The sequence below is a fragment of the Canis aureus genome, chromosome 1 (assembly GCF_053574225.1).
Source record: "Canis aureus isolate CA01 chromosome 1, VMU_Caureus_v.1.0, whole genome shotgun sequence".
Taxonomy (NCBI): Eukaryota; Metazoa; Chordata; class Mammalia; order Carnivora; family Canidae; genus Canis; species Canis aureus.
In genome coordinates, this window is record NC_135611.1 from 85,544,342 (window position 1) to 85,562,056 (window position 17,715).

Consider the following 17,715-nt stretch of genomic DNA (forward strand, 5'->3'; position numbering starts at 1 on the left):
CAAGAGTAATCATCAGGCTCTGAGCTCCATATTCATACTCAGAAAATACCATAGATTTCTAAATATCTAAAGTCTGAAAGTCATATGGCCAAAAAAATCTGACAAGGACTTACAAACCATAGGGTTTCTGACCAGCCAGCAGAAGTTGCATTAATTGGCATTTAGCCACGTCATACTTAGCTACTGCAAAAACAAAGCAAAATATTTTTACTCCTAATGTTTCTCCAGGAAGCATCACCTTCTCTAATATAATTAAGCCCACATTGGATTCACGTATAGGCATTATGTAGCTGTATTGAATTCCTTGTGCAAGTACCTGTATTACAGACGGTTGAAAATAATTGCTTAACAATCTGTTAATTCAAAGATTTGTTAAGAGAGGATAATGAGAATTACCTTATATTCCCATTGGTTGAGAGGAAAAATCGTAAAAGAATTGTGGCAGTTAATGTTTGTGGTGAGCGTACAAGAAATAGGCACTTTAAAGTACTTTATATTATTCCAGTTATTTCTCATAGCCAAAATCTGACAGAACTGCTATTTTTTTTCTCTATTTTGACATATGATGAATTCTGAGGCACCGCGATGCTATAAAACTTGCTCAAGCTAGCAGTGCGTAGGTGGTGGAAATAGAGATTTGAACCCAATTAGTGTAGCTCCAGTGTCTGTGCCCGGAGCCTCTGATTATTACACCGAACACTGCAGAAATCTTCGGCTGAAACCTGATGCTTCAGCCACTAAGGACAGCCGACAGCTGTCCTTGCTGATGTGACTTCATAATGCAAGAGATGATCACTGAGGATCACATGGCTACTCCCCCAAATTAGGTTGTAGGGTATGGGTCCCACCCTTGCACTAAATAGCCAGGGATTATGTATTAGGTGCCTGGGGATGCTGTCCCAAATTACCAGGAATGCTCCCCCCAAACAGAAAGTCACTAACTCAAAGCCTGGAGGCCAGGAGCCTGAAATCACGGTGTTAGCAGGACCTGGCTCCTTCTAAAGGCTGTCATAGGGAGTTTTACTTTGCCTCTTCCAGCCTCTGGTGGCTCTGGGTGCTCTTAGTTCATGATTGGATCGCTCCAAACTCTGTCTCTGTCCTCGTGTGGTCTTCTCTTTCCTTGGTTTCTCTTCTTGTGTCTCTTAAAGGACACGTGTCATTGGATGTAGGGCTCAGGTGGGAAACCAGAATGATCTCAGCTTGAGATCCTCAACCTAACTACACTTCCAGAGATCAGTTTTCCAAATGAGGCCCTTGATTTGAGGGAATTCCCTGGGTCTAGGCCTCCCTCCCTTCCAGGGGGTTGCAGCTAGCTGATGTAGAGAAACAGAGGCCCTGCTGCTTTGACTCACTTCAGGACAGCTGCAAAGGCTCATTCCTGCTCGGTCACTCCCCAGAGGATCCACTGAGATGTTGGTCACAGCTGTATCTACATTGCTCCTTTTCTGTCCAAATCTGCTTTCCTCACTTCCTTGCCAGTGTATCTTCTGATAGCTCTCTTCTACAAGACTTCTATATAGAAGTTTCCATCCGGAATCTGTTTCCTGAGAATCCAACTGAAAATAGCTATATTGGAATTTATGACAAACTGCATGTAATCTTTTGGCCAACTCTGGCCACATAGGGATATTTAGCATTTTTATAAACTGTTCTCTGAAGTCAGCTCTGCTACAGAAGTCTGGACTTGTACCCTATTAGGAAGATTATTCATCTTGCATTCAAGATTTAAAATACAAAGAAGTTTTCTAGAGAAATTACTATTAAAAAGACGTGCCACTTCCTCCTTAAAAAAACTAGAACCTTTATTTAAACCTTCTCTTTTTGTTGTACCAAAATTACAATCTTAAAAGCCACAATTCTACAAGCACAAATACCTGTTATCAATACAGAAGACTTAGGTTACTTTTTAACATTGCCCCTCTGATTACACCCTTGTGCACCTGAGCCCACCCCACCACCATCACATGCATCCACACCTCCCACATACATACAGCAGTGTTCTTGACAGTGAGGAGGTGGTATATAAGAAGTCTTAATACAGGCAGCCTACATTGGCCCCTTGTCAGAAAAGTAGCTTCAATTTCTTTGCCAGGTGTGCATATAATATAGAATAAAACCAATTTTTTTTTTTTTTTTTTATGATAGTCACAGAGAGAGAGGCAGAGACATAGGCAGAGGGAGAAGCAGGCTCCATGCACCGGGAGCCTGATGTGGGATTCGATCCCGGGTCTCCAGGATCGTGCCCTGGGCCAAAGGCAGGCGCCAAACCGCTGCGCCACCCAGGGATCCCTAAAACCAATTTTCTATCCATTTTGATAAATGGAGCCGAGTTTGGTGCAAGAGCTGAAGGTAATCATCTATGGATGAAGCTTAGCAGATGTTGCCTGCCTGTGTTCTTTTGCTCCTGCCAAGATCCAACCATTTCCTTACTGGTAAGAGTCAGCACAGGGGATAATGAAAGATTAACTTAATGATAACCATTTGGGGGCTACCAGATACAGGAAAAAGAAGCAGTAAAATATGAGCTCTATTCCTTTATTTTGATGCCCTCCCCAGATTATTGGAGGCAGTGCAGATGTCTTCTGAAGGGTATTTCAAGCTAAGTCTGAGATTAGGAACTGAGGAATCCACAAATCATTCTATTAGCCTACAATCTCTGTTTGGATCTGAGATGCCCTAATTGAGCAAGTATTTACAGTATACTAGTAGATTACTGTACCCTTATCAGGGACCTCTGAGGCTAGTTGATGGTTGTGGCTCGTAAAGGCAGTTGTAATTGGTGCCTGTGTTAGACAACCAAGTGTCATCAGCAAAAAGGACCACGTAGTGTTAGAGAGCCTCATTTTACTCATAACATTCAATAACTATTCAATAATATTTCATAGAAAAATAAGAGTGGGCTTATATGTTGCATTTTACAAGCATTTGCGTGTAAAGTTTGACAAAGCAGTAAAAAGTAGTTAATAACACATTTCTACACTTCTAAGAGTGGCTATGGTTGTGTACTGCAACATCACACTTCTAGTCTTGGACCCAGACAGCCAATTTCCTTGGATTTGTCATAAAGAGGTAATCAGCCAAGAACTTAAAATGTGTGCACAAAAATGCTAATCCTAATATTATGACAGTGAAAATTTTGAAATCACCTAATTTTTTTTCAGTATAACATTTCATATAAGGAATACTTTGCATCCCTAGAAAGTATAGTAGTAACTCGGTATTTATAACCATGGAAGATGTCAATGCCATATTGCTCAGTACAAAACAAGATACCACACCCGTGCATGGGAAGAAACTGTCTCTAAAATTATATGTACCAAACCAAGCACACACACATATTCATAAAGACATCATATCTGGAAGCATATTCTTATCTGTCTGTACAAGAATTGCAGAAAATATTTACTTCTTTATACTCGGCTATACTGATTAAACTTGTTTACAATGAGCATGTGTCATTTCATTAAGTTAAAAAGTCCAAACCTACTTTTGAATTTTAAAGCATGCTTTTACAAGCCCTGCTTTCTTATCAGTATGTCCATATCTATACTTACTATGCTTATTTACTTGTTTTTACCTATTCTACTACAATTTGTGTTGTTCTGATTGTTAATGATACCAACCTTAACGTTACTTGAAGACACAATGTTTGTGGGTTGCAAACCTTTCAGGAAGTGGGACTGACAGAGAGCATGGGGTCTGACCTGACCAGGGAGGAAAGTAAGGTCCCCTGTCCTCCAGGGCATACAGACTAGTGGTACACATACAGTCATCAATAAGCCTGTCCAGTCATGGTGAGGTATGGGCATCTGGCACCAAAAACAAAAAACAAAAAACCAAAACAACCCCACAAAATTTTGAATGTCAAAGGCTGTAGAAGAGGAAATAGAGCACTGTCCTGAGTTCCTGAACTCATTTGCAGTTTGCTGTGGTGACTAGAAAAGTGTGAATTGGGGCCTGGGTGACTCCGTGGGTTAAGTGTCTGCCTTCAGCTCAGGTCATGATCTTGGGGTCCTGGGGATCAAGTCCCATCTTGGGCTCCCTGCTCAGTGAGAAGCCTGCTTCTCCCTCTGCCTCTGCTGCTCCGCATGCTCATGCTTTCTCTCAAATAAATAAATAAAATATTAAAAAAAAGAAAAATGTGTGTCAAATGCCTGGTTGATTATAGTTGTGATGTTAATTGATAATAGTTGTGATTGCTATTACTGTTACTATTGTGGTTACTGTGTGCTATCAAGAGATGTTGTTAATGAAGAAATATAATATTGAAAATCAGTGCTGAATTCCATCACATAGACATTCAAAACAGATAAATCATGGAGGGGAGGAGGGGGATGTTTATCCCACAACACAAGAAATTTTTTTCTTTTCTTAAAACTATCAAATATTACCAAATTTCTACACTTCTTTACTTATAATGATTCAGCCTAAAAGGGAGAACTGTTTCTTCCATATCTCACTTGGATGTGATAAAATATAAATTTTAATTTAATAGCACCTACTTCATTCCTAGAAAATCCAATTTTCTGTGCAGGAATCAGACAATTTTTCCCTCAGATAGACAACACTTAGTCAGTTCATGGCATATTCTGCACCATGATAAACTTTTTCCTCAGTCTCAATTTCCACAAAGCACAAGTAGTTTCCTTCACATACTGCAGAATATTTTTCATTCTGATAAATTTCATATCACCAGTGTGAGAAATTACTAATAAAAATTGCTTGCATTGAAAGTGAAGGCTGCATTAATGAGTTCCCCTTTAATTCCTCATTTGTGTGTGTTCAAGCTTGACAAATAAATCACAATCACATATATTGGACTGTGATACAGTTTATTAGCCTAATATATCCTATATCTAATACACAGTACCATGGCAAAGAAAGAAAATCGATCAGCTAGTAAGTTTTTGTCATCACAGCAATATTCAATAAGAAATCGCTCACATAAGATAAACTTTAGAATCCAATATTCAGAATTCCAGAATACTGATTTTAACACATAACAATGACTCAAGTAGTTTAGAAATATGACTTTCTGGTTAACTTAGTACTTTGATTAACTGTATGGGCAAAACCAATTAACTATATGGAATTAATTAATGGGAGAAAATATTTGCAAATCACATGTCTGACAAGGGCTTAATATCCGGAATATATATTTTACAACTCAACAATGACAACCCAAGAGAAAAAGATGGGTAAAGGACTTAGATGAGCTTTTTTCCAAAGGAGACACACAAATGGCCAAGAAGCACATGCTTAATATCCCTAATCATCAGAGAAATTAAAATCAAAACAATAAGATACGACTTTACACTCGTTAGGATGGCTATTACAAAAACAAAAATCCCAAGATCTAACAGGTGTGGTTAAGGTTGTGAGGAAATTAGAACTTCTGTGCATTGTTGTGGTGATATAAAACTGTGCCAGCAGCTGTGAAGGACACTATGGCAGTTCCTAAAGAAATTAAACATATGATTGAAAAAGACTCTTCCAAACCAAACAATAATTAGTCTTCTCTGAACCTTCTCTCTTTTTTTATTAGAGTTAAAACAATAATTCTGGTGTGGTAAACATACAGTGCTATACTAGTTTCAGGTGTACAGCATAGTGATTCAACAATTCTATGCATTATCAGTGCTCATCATGAAAATTGTACTCTTCATCCCTGTCACCTATTTCACCCATCTGCCCTCAACCACCTCCCCACTGGTAACCATTAGTTTGTTCTCTATATTAAGATTCTGTTTTTCAGTTTGTCTCTGTTTTTTAGTTTGTTCATTTATTTTGTTTCTTACCAAATTCCACACGTGAGTGAAATCATATGGTATTTTTCTTTCTCTAACTCACTTACTTCACTTAACATTATACCCTCTACATCCACTCATGTTGTTGCAAATGGCAAGTTTTCATTGTTTTTGATGGCTGAGTACTATTCTATATATATACACCACAGCTTCTTTATCCAGTTATCTATCCATGGACGAATGGGTTGCTTTTGCAATTTGGATATTAAGAATAATGCTGCAATAAAGAGAGGGGTGCCTCTAGCATTCCGAAGTAATATTTTCATATTCTTTAGGTAAATCCCCCATAATGGAATTACTGGATCATATATAGCTTTATTTTTAATTTTTTGAAGAACCTCCAGACCATTTTCCACAGTGGCTGTACCAGTTTGCATTCCCACCAATAGTGCAAGAGGGTTCCTTTTTCTCCACTTGCTCCCTGAGCCTTCTTTTTGACAAGGCCTAGTCCTCAGCCCCATCTTCATTTAGCTTAGTACAGCTGTAGCAAGAATCCTGCTAACTCAGAATCTTTCACCATTGATATCTATTAAAATTCTTCCTCCTCCTCCCTTGATAACTGATCACGCTGGTCAGCCTTCGACAAGAATCCTAAGTCAGTTTAGCATGAATCCCCCTATTCCTGATGCTTCCTCTTAGTACCTTTCCATCCATGGACCCCCTCAATCTGGTCATTGCCTATAAATCTCTATCTCTCCTTGCTGTATTTAGAGTCAAACCGATCTCTCCCGCCTGCTATGATAGTCTTGATAACTGTTACAGTAATCTTGAATAAAGTGTTTCTTACTGGCTTAAGATGTGTCAGAATAATTTTATCTTTAACATGGTCCAGAAATTCACTTCTGGGTATATACTCAAATAATCAAAAGTGGGTATTTGTACAGATACTTGTATAGCCATGTTAATAGTAGTATTATTCACTATAACCAAAAGTTGGAAGCAACTTATGTGTCCCTTGATGGGTGAATGGATAAACAAAATATGATATATGCATAATGGAATATTATTCAGCCTTAATAAAAAGGGAGAAAATTCTCATGCGTGTTATAACATGAATGAACCCTGAAGACATTATACTAAGTGAAACTAGCCAGTCACGAAAGGACAAAATATTGTGCCATTTCATTTATATGAGGTGCCTGGAGTAGCCAAATTCATGATGAAAAGTAAAATGGTGGTTTCCAGGGGCTGGGGGCAGGAAGAAATGGGGGGTTATTGTTTATTGAGTATAGTTTCAGTACAGATATCTAGTTCATTTGTTCACAATGAAAAATTCTCCATTGTGATGGTTGCACAGCAATGTGTAATGTACTTAATACCACTGAACTGTACACTTTGAAATGGTTAAAATGGTAAATGTTTTGTTAAATGTATTTTGCTGCAATATAAAAAGAAACACGACTGAAATTCTCAAGAAAAAAAAACTATAGTTCTCAACACATTGAGTTTTGTTTTTCAGTTCGTAGTATCAGAATATAATTCCTACTTATTTATTATGTGATTCTCATTCAGGTGATACCAATGTATAACCAAGAACAACAACAACAACAACAAACAAAAAACCTCCAAAGAACAAACAAAAACCTTGTAAAAAAACCAACAAAACCAGGAATAGGCTCATAAATACAGAAAACAAAATGGCAGATGCCAGAGGGGATGGTGTGGAGGATGGGCAAAATAGGAGAAGGGGACTAAGAGGTCTAAATTTCCACTTACAAAATAAATTAGGCACAGGGATAAAAAGTACAGCATAGGGAATATAGTCAGTAAGACTGTGATAATTATGTGGTGACAGGTGTGGTAACTACACTCATCATGGAGAGCATTTCACAATATATATAATTGTTGAATCACCATGTTGGATACCTGAAACTAATATAACATGTCAACTGTACTTCAGTTAAAGAAAATGTTGTCAAAATTTTCTTCCAAGTATCTCCTTTTGTTGATCAAGAAAAACATTTTTTTTAGTTTAATTCTTTTTTTGTTTGTTTGTTTCGCTGCTAAACATTTCAGAGCTGAGTAAGCTGGAATTCTTTTTTACTCTTGATTTTAAAATTGCGGTGATTGAACAGTTGAAATTTTCTTAAGTGAATATAAAAGTTGCTCTTCTTTGTAAAAATAATTTTAAAGAGTACTTGAGCCCCAAGAGTAATTACTATGATTGTATTAAAAGGTCTGAATTTGACCTGAGACCTGATTTGACTGGATTTGCTTGAGACAGTGAATCCATTTAAAGGATTGAAAACAAACTCTAAATAATATTTAGTTCATTTCTTCTAAGAAGGACTCATCCATTCTAGGAAGATATCTCTTTATTATTTTATTCACTTTTCTAAGATTCTTATTCAAAAGAATCTATTATATTTTTTAATAATACTATTCCTGGTTCAAACTGTCCATCTTTAACAATAGGCTCTTTATAAAATCTATTCTCTATTTTTCTTCCTGCTTAGGAAATAATACAGTCTGTTCTTATGATGTATGTTTCTATAAGAAAAATGTACTCATATCTCTCAGGGTGATCGTGTTAGTTTAGAGAGGAAGTCAGTTTATTCAATTTGTTGTTCTCCCTGGTATGTTAATGTTTTTAAGTAAGAAGAACAAAATTTCTCTCAAAGAGAAAAATTATCCCTAAGGGGGAAAAACTTAAAACCTACAAGAGCCCTTCTTGGTGACTGGTTTGGTGGCCATGCTTTCTACACATTAAGCTATTTGGTGAGGCAGATATGAAAAATCCCCCCAAACATATTCACTCTTGTGGTTTAAAAACTAAAAAGTGGTTTGCTTAAGAAGCCTATGCCCTAAATCAATTTCTTCAAAAAATAGTTTGATTAAACTCATCTCTTTTAAAAATAGAGACCCTCTTCAGTCCACCTCCCTGGGGTATAATTCTGAGCTGAGAGGAATTGCTAGTGGATATGTAACCATGTTGAGATCTTATTAGGATTTTAATTATTTTCATTTGTGTTCTGGTTACAAATAAGAATACGTTTTGAGCTGTTTGCTTCTAACCCTAGTTTTTGAATGTCTCTGTTGGTGTACCCTTGCAGAAATCCAGATATTTGTAGAAGAGTTATATTGTGATATAGATGAAACAAAAAAATGCTTAGCATTTTTTGAGGATTATTCCTAATTTTATGCAAATTACCTCATTTAATCCTTAATAAGAGCTTTTGGAGTTTGGTAAAATTATGTCGCCTTTTGAGAACATTTAACTGTGTTTCATGGTGTCTTTTGCAAAAATGAATCAAAGAACTCATATTATCCTTTAGTCTCCCGAAATGATAACATTTATCATCGTGGTTTTATCATTCTCTTTCAGCTTTTGCAAGTAAGGGACACAATGTCCCATTACCTTAAAATAGTTAAGAGTTCATTTCCTAAAAACAAAGTAAAACTAAAATTAGGAAATTAACATTGATACAATATCATTATCTTACTCAAGTTACCTGAAGATGTTCTTTCTAGTAGAGGAAATATCAATGAATTTAGATGTCCTGGTGCTATAAACTCCTTCAATCCAGAACTGCTCCGCAATTTTCCTTTGTGTTTTGTCACTTTAACACTTCAGAATAGTACAATATTCTCTTGGAATGTTATTAAATATGAGTTTGATTGATGTTTCCTCATGATTTTGTTCAAGCTATGCATTTTTGCCTGAAAGGTCCAATGGTAGTTCATAGCTCTATCAAAGTTATATAGTTAATTAAAGTTGGGGCCACCATTTGAGGTTGAGTGAAGATCCAAAGCCCATACTTGCGACCTCCATTCCTAACATCATGAATAATTGCAGAATTTTTTGTACAGTATCTATAACAAATGTTGATGGCTTCTATGAATACCACTGAAGATTTACTGTAGCCTCTACCATGTAACAGAATTGAGAGCAGGGAAATCAAAGGGTATTACAGTATAGATCTATTATAGGAAATACATGTTTATTATCCATTATGTGGGAGTTGCAATGAAAAAATCTGGATTAATAGAAAACTCCATCAAAGTCTACTTTGTATGTTCTGGTCTATCAATTGCAAAGATTCCATTTTGTTTTGTTTTGTTTTTTCTTTCAAGGTTCTATTTAAATTCTAGTTAGTTAACATTTAGAGTAATATTGGTTTCAGGGTTAGAATTTAGTGATTCATCATTTATATATAAAAGCTAGTGCTCATCATAATGAGTGCCCTCCTAATCCCCACCACCCATTTAGCCCTCAACCATCTCCCCCAGCAATTCTCAGTTTGTTCTCTATGGTTAAGATTCTCTTATGGTTTAGCTCTATTTTCTTTTCTTCCTTCCACTACGTTCATCTGTTTTGTTCCTTAAATTCCATATATGAGTGAAATCATATGGTATTTGTCTTTCTCTGACTCACTTATTTCACTTAGCATAATATGCTCTAACTATATTCATGTCCTTGCAAATGGCAGGATTTTATTCTTTTTGACGACTGGATTATATTCCATTTTCTTTATCCATTCATCAGTCAATGGACATATCTGATAAAGGGTTAGTATCCAAACTCTATAAAGAACTTACCAAATTCAACACTCAAAAAACAGATAATCTGCTAAAATTTCTTACTTTACTTGCATGTTTGACTCCTGTCTTGTTTTCTTGTCCTAAACATTTGTTTTACAATATGTTTGATTCTATAGCATTTTAATTTAGACTTGTGATTTTCTTAAGAACATAACATAAACATTATAATCAAATGCCCCTGGATTCCAGAAATTTAGCTCCTAAAAGTTTTGCAAAAACAGGTGGTGATTTGTACGTAATATCCTGCTCGTTTAATTACATCAAAAGCTAACAACTTAACAAAGTAGATTTAAAAATAGCAGCATGAATCAATATGAACAAAGAAATCTTTGTATTTTCAAAGCTCTATACATCTTGGGCTAATTCTTCCAATGTCATTATTACAAGGCAAATTGAAACTTAATAATCAATTAATACTGTGAATTATCTTTGATGTTTTAGTCATGAATATCTTTAAATGCAAGCCTAGGTTCCATGAAGAGACACTACACTTATCCTGGATATTCTTTGTTTTAAAATTTCAGTTTCATATACTCTCAAAATCATGATTGATTTGATTTTGACTAGTGAAAGTAAAAAGTCTCTGAAAATAAGCATAACTTCTCAATATAAATTGGTGTAGCATCTAAAAGAATAAATAAATATTAAATTATTTTGTTTACTTAATAGTCTCAGAACTGTTCCATATCTCAGCAATTACCATAAACTTTCAGCACCAAAATCTTGGAAAATCCATGGGCCTTGAGAAGTAAGGACCAATACACAATGATAGGTCACTATTTTATTTAATTCAGTGTTTTCAAAGATATGAAATTAGCTCCTTGGTATGTCATGATCAGTTCTTTTTAAAGATGAAATAAAACAAGATGGAAATATTTTCAAGGGGTCATGTAGGAAATATAAATATTAATATGGAAAGTTTAATTTTATTGTATGTGTGTCTGTGCATGTGTGTGTGAACACATATCTAAGTGTGTGTATCATGGACCATGTGAGAAGGGAAAATAGTTTATTTACTTATTTATCAAAGAAATCTTGGAAGCCACTGATTTATTCAGTTATTTAATTCAAACTTAGTCTTTGCCGTCATTTCCTACAGGTTACAAAATTGATGTATTATATTTTTCATTAATTTGTTTTTTCTCCTGCCCATACTAGATATTTCAAGGGCCTCCTTCACGGTCTAGCCATCCTCTCCCAGCAATATACATTAGATAAACTCTTCACCTAGGAATATTACCTCCCTCTTCCATTCTTAGCTTTTTCATAAATACTAAAGCAGTTTCAGGCAGCCCATGGCTCAGCGGTTTATTGCCGTCTTCAGCCCAGGGTGTGATTTGGAGACCTGGGATCGAGTCCCATGTCGGGCTCCCTGCATGGAGCCTGCTTCTCCCTCTGCCTGTGTCTCTCCCCACCTCTCTCTCTCTCTCTCTGTGTCTCTCATGAATAAATAAATAAATAATCTTTAAAGCAGTTTCATCCAGAGTTATTTATCTTACTTGCTAGAGTTCCTCTTCTTCCACTGGTAATGATTCTAATTCCTTTCCCACCTGATGAAATTTGCCTAAACAAAATGTAGATTATCTAATTTGCTCACCAATATATGCTGAGTTCCTACCCCATAGTATGAGCTCTTTAAGCATGTGATAAATAAATAAATAAATAAATAAATAAATAAATAAATAAAGGAATGTATTAAAAAGAGTGGTCCTATCTTCCACTATAAAATGGCCTTCCTAAATCATCTGTCCCTACCAAATTATTTAATACAATCCTCACAGGATTAAAAGCATCCTTGCTTGAGATTGTGCAATTTGAGGGGTAAGGGAAATAGCAGAATCTCTTCTTGATTGGGTTTATAATAAAGGTGGATATAAATTATATCTGGATAGCAAAAAATGCTTTGTTTGGTCCACATATTTTAATCAATGTCCTATATTAGGAATTCTCACATAAAACTTGACTTAAGAGATCCAGGATCTGGCAACACTAGGTTCAGAGAGTTGGCTGGAGCTAGAGTGGCTGATGCATCTTGATGGGTCATGTGTGTAAGTCTTTTCTTTTTGCTAGCTTTCCCTGCTAGTTTGTGAGTCCCTCAGAGCACTCATAGCTGGGGCTCAACAGCCAAGTGTGAATGGATTCATAAATTATGAATAGGTCATAGTGCTTAAGATCAGTTTCAAGGGTGGCTTATGTAACTATAAGGTTTAGTCTTTTGTTCCTTTTCTCACTGCATCTAGAGTTTGTCCCACAGAAATCTTATCTAAACCCACGGCTCAGCTATCATGTCTACCAAAAAGCTAAGTTGGCAATCCTGTCCTGCCTCCTGGACTATAATCAGAGATCTCTAACTGTCCCTCACCCACTCAGACTGTCAAGAGCTTAACCTGTTATCTAGCCAAAGTGTACTTTCCAAATGACTGCCCCATTTTCTGTAACACTACCAGCTGCCTCCCACATACATAACCTTGAAGTCTTAGCAAGTTTAGATTTCTCCTTCTCTCCCTACAGCCACATTCTGTGAGTCATCAAGTCTTGTTCATTCTTCAAAATAGTGAATATCTCTTTTTCTTTCATCTCTTCAAAGTCAAGTTTATCAACTTGATAAACACTTAATTGCTCTCCTTGACTCAAGTCTCTTGACTGCCAATATAGATTTATTTATAATATCAGTCAATATTTATCAAATATCCATCACTCTCTTAGGAGTTAAGAATACAGCAGTGAGAAAAGCAGAGTCCCTACCCTATGCAATTTGTAGCCAGTGGGAAATATAGCAAACACACTAAAACACACATAATAATATGATGTCAGTAGTAATAAATTATATGAAGAAGAGCAGAGTAAGAGAATAGGTAATGATGCAATAGAGGGGTGTAACTTTATTTTTAATAATTGTAATTCTTTTAACATTTAGAACATTTTAACATTTAGATTCTCATGCAATTAATGGGAATTTATCGAGTACAGCTTCCAGATTAAACTGTACTTTTCTCTTGGTGATGTTGAGCCTATACCTGAGACAGAATCATCACCTGAAGCATCCACGTGAGTATGTCTTTTATTTTCCCCTTGAAAGCCATCTATCACTCTAATCCAAGGGAATGATATAGCGTTTTGTGTCTAGGATGAAATGCTTTTCTGTCAGGACAGTAGCTTCCACACTTACCACAGGGGCGCAGCAGTCATTTCCAGGAGCCTCAGTGACCACAATTCCATTCCAGTTGCCCAGATAGTTGGCCCTCCATGCTTGGTTCCCATGAATTTTTCTATTCTTGTTTTTTATCTCCTGCATGTCTTTCCCACAACAAAGAGAAATTCCTTCTTCGCCCTAAAAAGAAAATTGTATTGTAGTTTGCCTGATTCCTCTAGCCACTAATTGTTTAATTTCTACCAGATTCTTATTTCTCTGTTTTTAAAGATGTGGATATCTAAAAATGGCACCGGCACTTTTGGAGAATATTTATTGTCAGAAATAATAATTCAAGGAGAAATCAGAAATCATCTTTCAAACAACACCTGACATGAACAGCAGATAACATATTACTGTCCCTCAATATTAGTAAAGTGTTGAATGAAGATAGGTATTGGATACTAGCCAAATAGGAAAAGATCTTCACTAAAGCTGGGGCTTCCAATACTGTACACATGTGCAATTCTAGGGCTAGCAGGAATATTCGTAATAATCTGAACTCAAATATTCCAGTTTACAAATAAGCACATTAAATCACAGAGTGGTCAAATGATGAGCTAAGCTAGTTCAGGGACTCACTTAAGTCCATGGCTCTTTCCAGGAAACCATGTGGTCTCTCCTGGATCATAACGTAAAATCTGGATGATAGTTTAAATGCGGATCTATAATAGTTTTTTCACAAGTTTCACAATATTATTCTAAGAATCATTATATAAATGCGGCTTTGGGTTCTCAATATTACAAAACATCTGACATCCACACAGTACTAGGTGTCAGCTTGCAGTTATTCAGGTAGATCTATCTGTGCCGATTTGAGGCTCAGACTGAGTGAAGTAAGCAAGGTGAATAATAATAGTAATACAAACAAGAGAAATAAGAATACTACCACGTAAGTATGACTTCTAATTAGATAAAGAAAACTCTATATGTCAATGAGTGGATAATACTCAGTAAGTGTATACAGTCAGAACTGCTAACCGTGATACCCTAGGGAAAGAGACAAAGGAACAGGTGACATGCTTTCCTAGGAGGCTTTCAATTTACACTGTGTTTATTTCCGGAATATTTCAGTTTTTGCAACAAACATGTATAACTTCTGACTTTATGAATATTTCAGAGGAAGAAATTAAAATCACAGAAGGAAACACCACATGAACATGATTATGGGAAGAGAATGTTACTTTTGTGAAAGGCCCTTGAACTTGCTGAAAAAAACACAGACATCCATTATTTTCCCACTGAAAATACAGTCAGTGAGGGACTAAGCAGTGAGCCTCAGTCCAGTCCTTTTATTTTTTAAATTTATTTATTTATTTTTTTATTTATGATAGTCACAGAGAGAGAGAGAGAGGCAGAAACATAGGCAGAGGGAGAAGCAGGCTCCATGCACCGGGAGCCCGATGTGGGATTCGATCCCGGGTCTCCAGGATCACACCCTGGGCCAAAGGCAGGCGCCAAACCACTGCGCCACCCAGGGATCCCCTCCAGTCCAGTCCTAATGGTGGCTCAGTAATGAATTATGACCAGCAAAGAATGTAGGAGTTATTAAAAATTCTCATGAGCTCTGTCCCCGTACATCAACTACATCAAATAGACTATTCAGCACAGTGCATATCTTGGAGAGATAAAGATATCTAGGCTTTTTTTTTTTACTGCTCAAAGTTCAGGCTAAGAAGTTTTTCACCCTCCAATGCTTGGTTCTTAAGAATGACCAGGCCAGACCCTGGGAAGACACTTCTAGGCAGCCCTCCACGGACTTTTTACTAGTATCTCCTTCGGTCCACAAATCTCGTTAGTTTTCTTATTAGAATGTAATCATATTAATGAGTTTCTTTGATCTAACTTGAGCTCTATAGTTTCTCTTTTCCTATAATTAGAACGTAAGAATTTCAACTGTTTATATATTTCTTGTCCTTTATATCATTTTGGTGTGTTTCCTTACAAGGAACAAGTATCTGGGGCACCTGGGTGGCTCAGTGGTTGAGTGTCTGCTCTGGGTGTGATCCCAAGGTCCTGGGATCAAGTCCCACATTGGGCTCCCCATAGAGAGCCTGCTTCTCCCTCTGCTTATGTCTCTGCCTCTCTCTGTGTCTCTCATGAATAAATAAATAAAATCAAATAAATAAATAAATAAATAAATAAATAAATAAATAAATACAGACAAAACTCCTGGCATAGAATATAACTGGGATCAGCAAACCTTTCCCCTTTAGGGGCTAAATAATAAATACTTTGTTTTCCAGGCTATACTTTCCTCTATGATAATTTTCAAGAGTTCTGGTAATGAGGAAACAATCATGGACAATATCCAGAGAGCTGACTATGGTCCAAGAAGAGTTTACATATAAACACAAGCGATGGGCTGGGTTTGACTCATAGGCTACTGTTTGCCAACCCCTGTGCTATAATATTCTGCATATCGCAACCCTGTCTACCTCTCTCTTCTCTTACGCAGTATATCCCCCATGACTGCCACGCCAATGTCACTTACTTCATACTTTTATGCTTACTTCCTCCTCACCAGAAGGGCTTTGTAAGTGTCCTACCCCCTGTCTAAATTGCTCTTTGATCATCCCTTCACTTGGTTAGCTCTTACTCATTCTCCAAATCTTAGCCCAAAGCCACTTACTCAATGAAGTCATCTGTGGTCTCTGAACCCTGTGTAGTCTCTGCTAGCCTCAGACACTTTTCCTCCAGAGCACAGGTTCTAGGGGCAATTGTTATCTCTGCAATTAGCTGTGTGTTTGCTCCCTCCGCTTCCTACCACCAAGTGTGAGATGCAGGAAGATCCCAGAAGCAGGAACAGTGCCTTTCCTTTGTTTACCCTTGCATGTTTATCCTTGCCAAGACCCAGCACCTGGCATGTAGGGGATACTCAGTAAAGTCTTGTTGGCTGACTGAATGCATGAATGCATACATGCATGAGTTATCCCCACTCCACCACCAGACCACCAGCAGCTTCCAACATTGCATTGTGACCTGCGCCTATTTTCTCCAGTCCTCTCTTCATAATCTTTTTTTCTAGCAGTATTTCTCCCTCCCTCTTCTTATACCAATCTCCCTTTTTCTGCACACTTGATAGAATTGTAGTTGTTGCTCATTTACCTCTGTGTCCCTTACACATGTCTGTCTTTTCTGGTGAGTGTTCTTCTACCTCTCGATTGGCTCCCAAATACTCATGCCACAGACTTGTCAAATCTCTACATCCAAAAACCTTCTGGAACATTTTATTAGTAGAACACAGTTGCTTTTATTCATTTGTCACAACAAAAGAGAACACACCCTGTGAAAAACCATTGGAGCATCTCTGGAGAAGGGTGTTGAAAAAGGGTTTAAAGATTTGGGAATGGAGCTGCCCCGGTGGCCCAGTGGTTTAGCACCACCTTCAACCAGGGGTGTGATCCTGGAGACCGGGGATCAAGTCCCATGTCGGGCTCCCTGCACGGAGCCTGCTTCTCCCTCTGCCTGTGTCTCTGCCTCTCTCTCTCTCTCTCTCTCTCTGTGTGTGTGTCTGTCACGAATAAACAAATAAAATCTAAAAAAAAAAAAAAAAAGATTTGGGAATGTGTTTGGCATTTGTAGGGAGGGTTCAGGGAAGCAGGGGCTTTTGATCTGGATTGGTGGCTGCCATGAGGAAATTAGGATAATTCTTTGATGGGACATCTTAACTGTTTTCTAGGAGGTAGGGAAGAAGGGAGCACAGATGAGGCTGTAAATTGTTTAAAGGGCAGGGTCCTGGCATTCACCAGGTTAGGGTAATTTTGGCCTTTTGAATCATTTGGACAATGTTTCTGTTTATCTTTCAAGACATGTTTACAAAATAGACTTGTTTTTGCTTGGATCCAATAAAGTTACAGAATAATTACAAGATTAGGTCAGTTACAGAATAACCCTACAGAATACAGAATAGTTAGAGAACATTCTGCTTTGTCATTCTCTGAACTTGTGTTCAATAGAATTCCATGGCCTACCTGGGTGGAAGGCCCAATCCCACGGCACTAAGGCCTTTCAGTGGTAGCAGGCAGCTCCGGGGCTTCAGAGCTGCTGCTCTTTCCTTAGAATGAATCCTCCCGGGGAAGAGTAGGTGCATACAGAGGGTGCCCAAACACACAAGGGTTCTCTGTGTGCTTTGTTCTGTGTCCAATAGTCTGTATCCAGGCAAACTAACCTTGG

General features: G+C 37.3%; 1 long non-coding RNA gene across 1 annotated transcript in view; it reads right to left on the minus strand.

The window, feature by feature from the left end:
* The window catches only part of LOC144319134 (uncharacterized), a 46,292-nt gene extending 28,577 nt beyond the window's left edge, over window positions 1-17,715 (minus strand). Inside the window, exons 1-2 of the long non-coding RNA XR_013385047.1 lie at window positions 17,514-17,715; window positions 13,519-13,680 (exon numbers count right to left, since the gene is read on the minus strand). This is a non-coding gene — a long non-coding RNA (uncharacterized LOC144319134). The remainder of the gene's footprint in view (window positions 1-13,518; window positions 13,681-17,513) is intronic.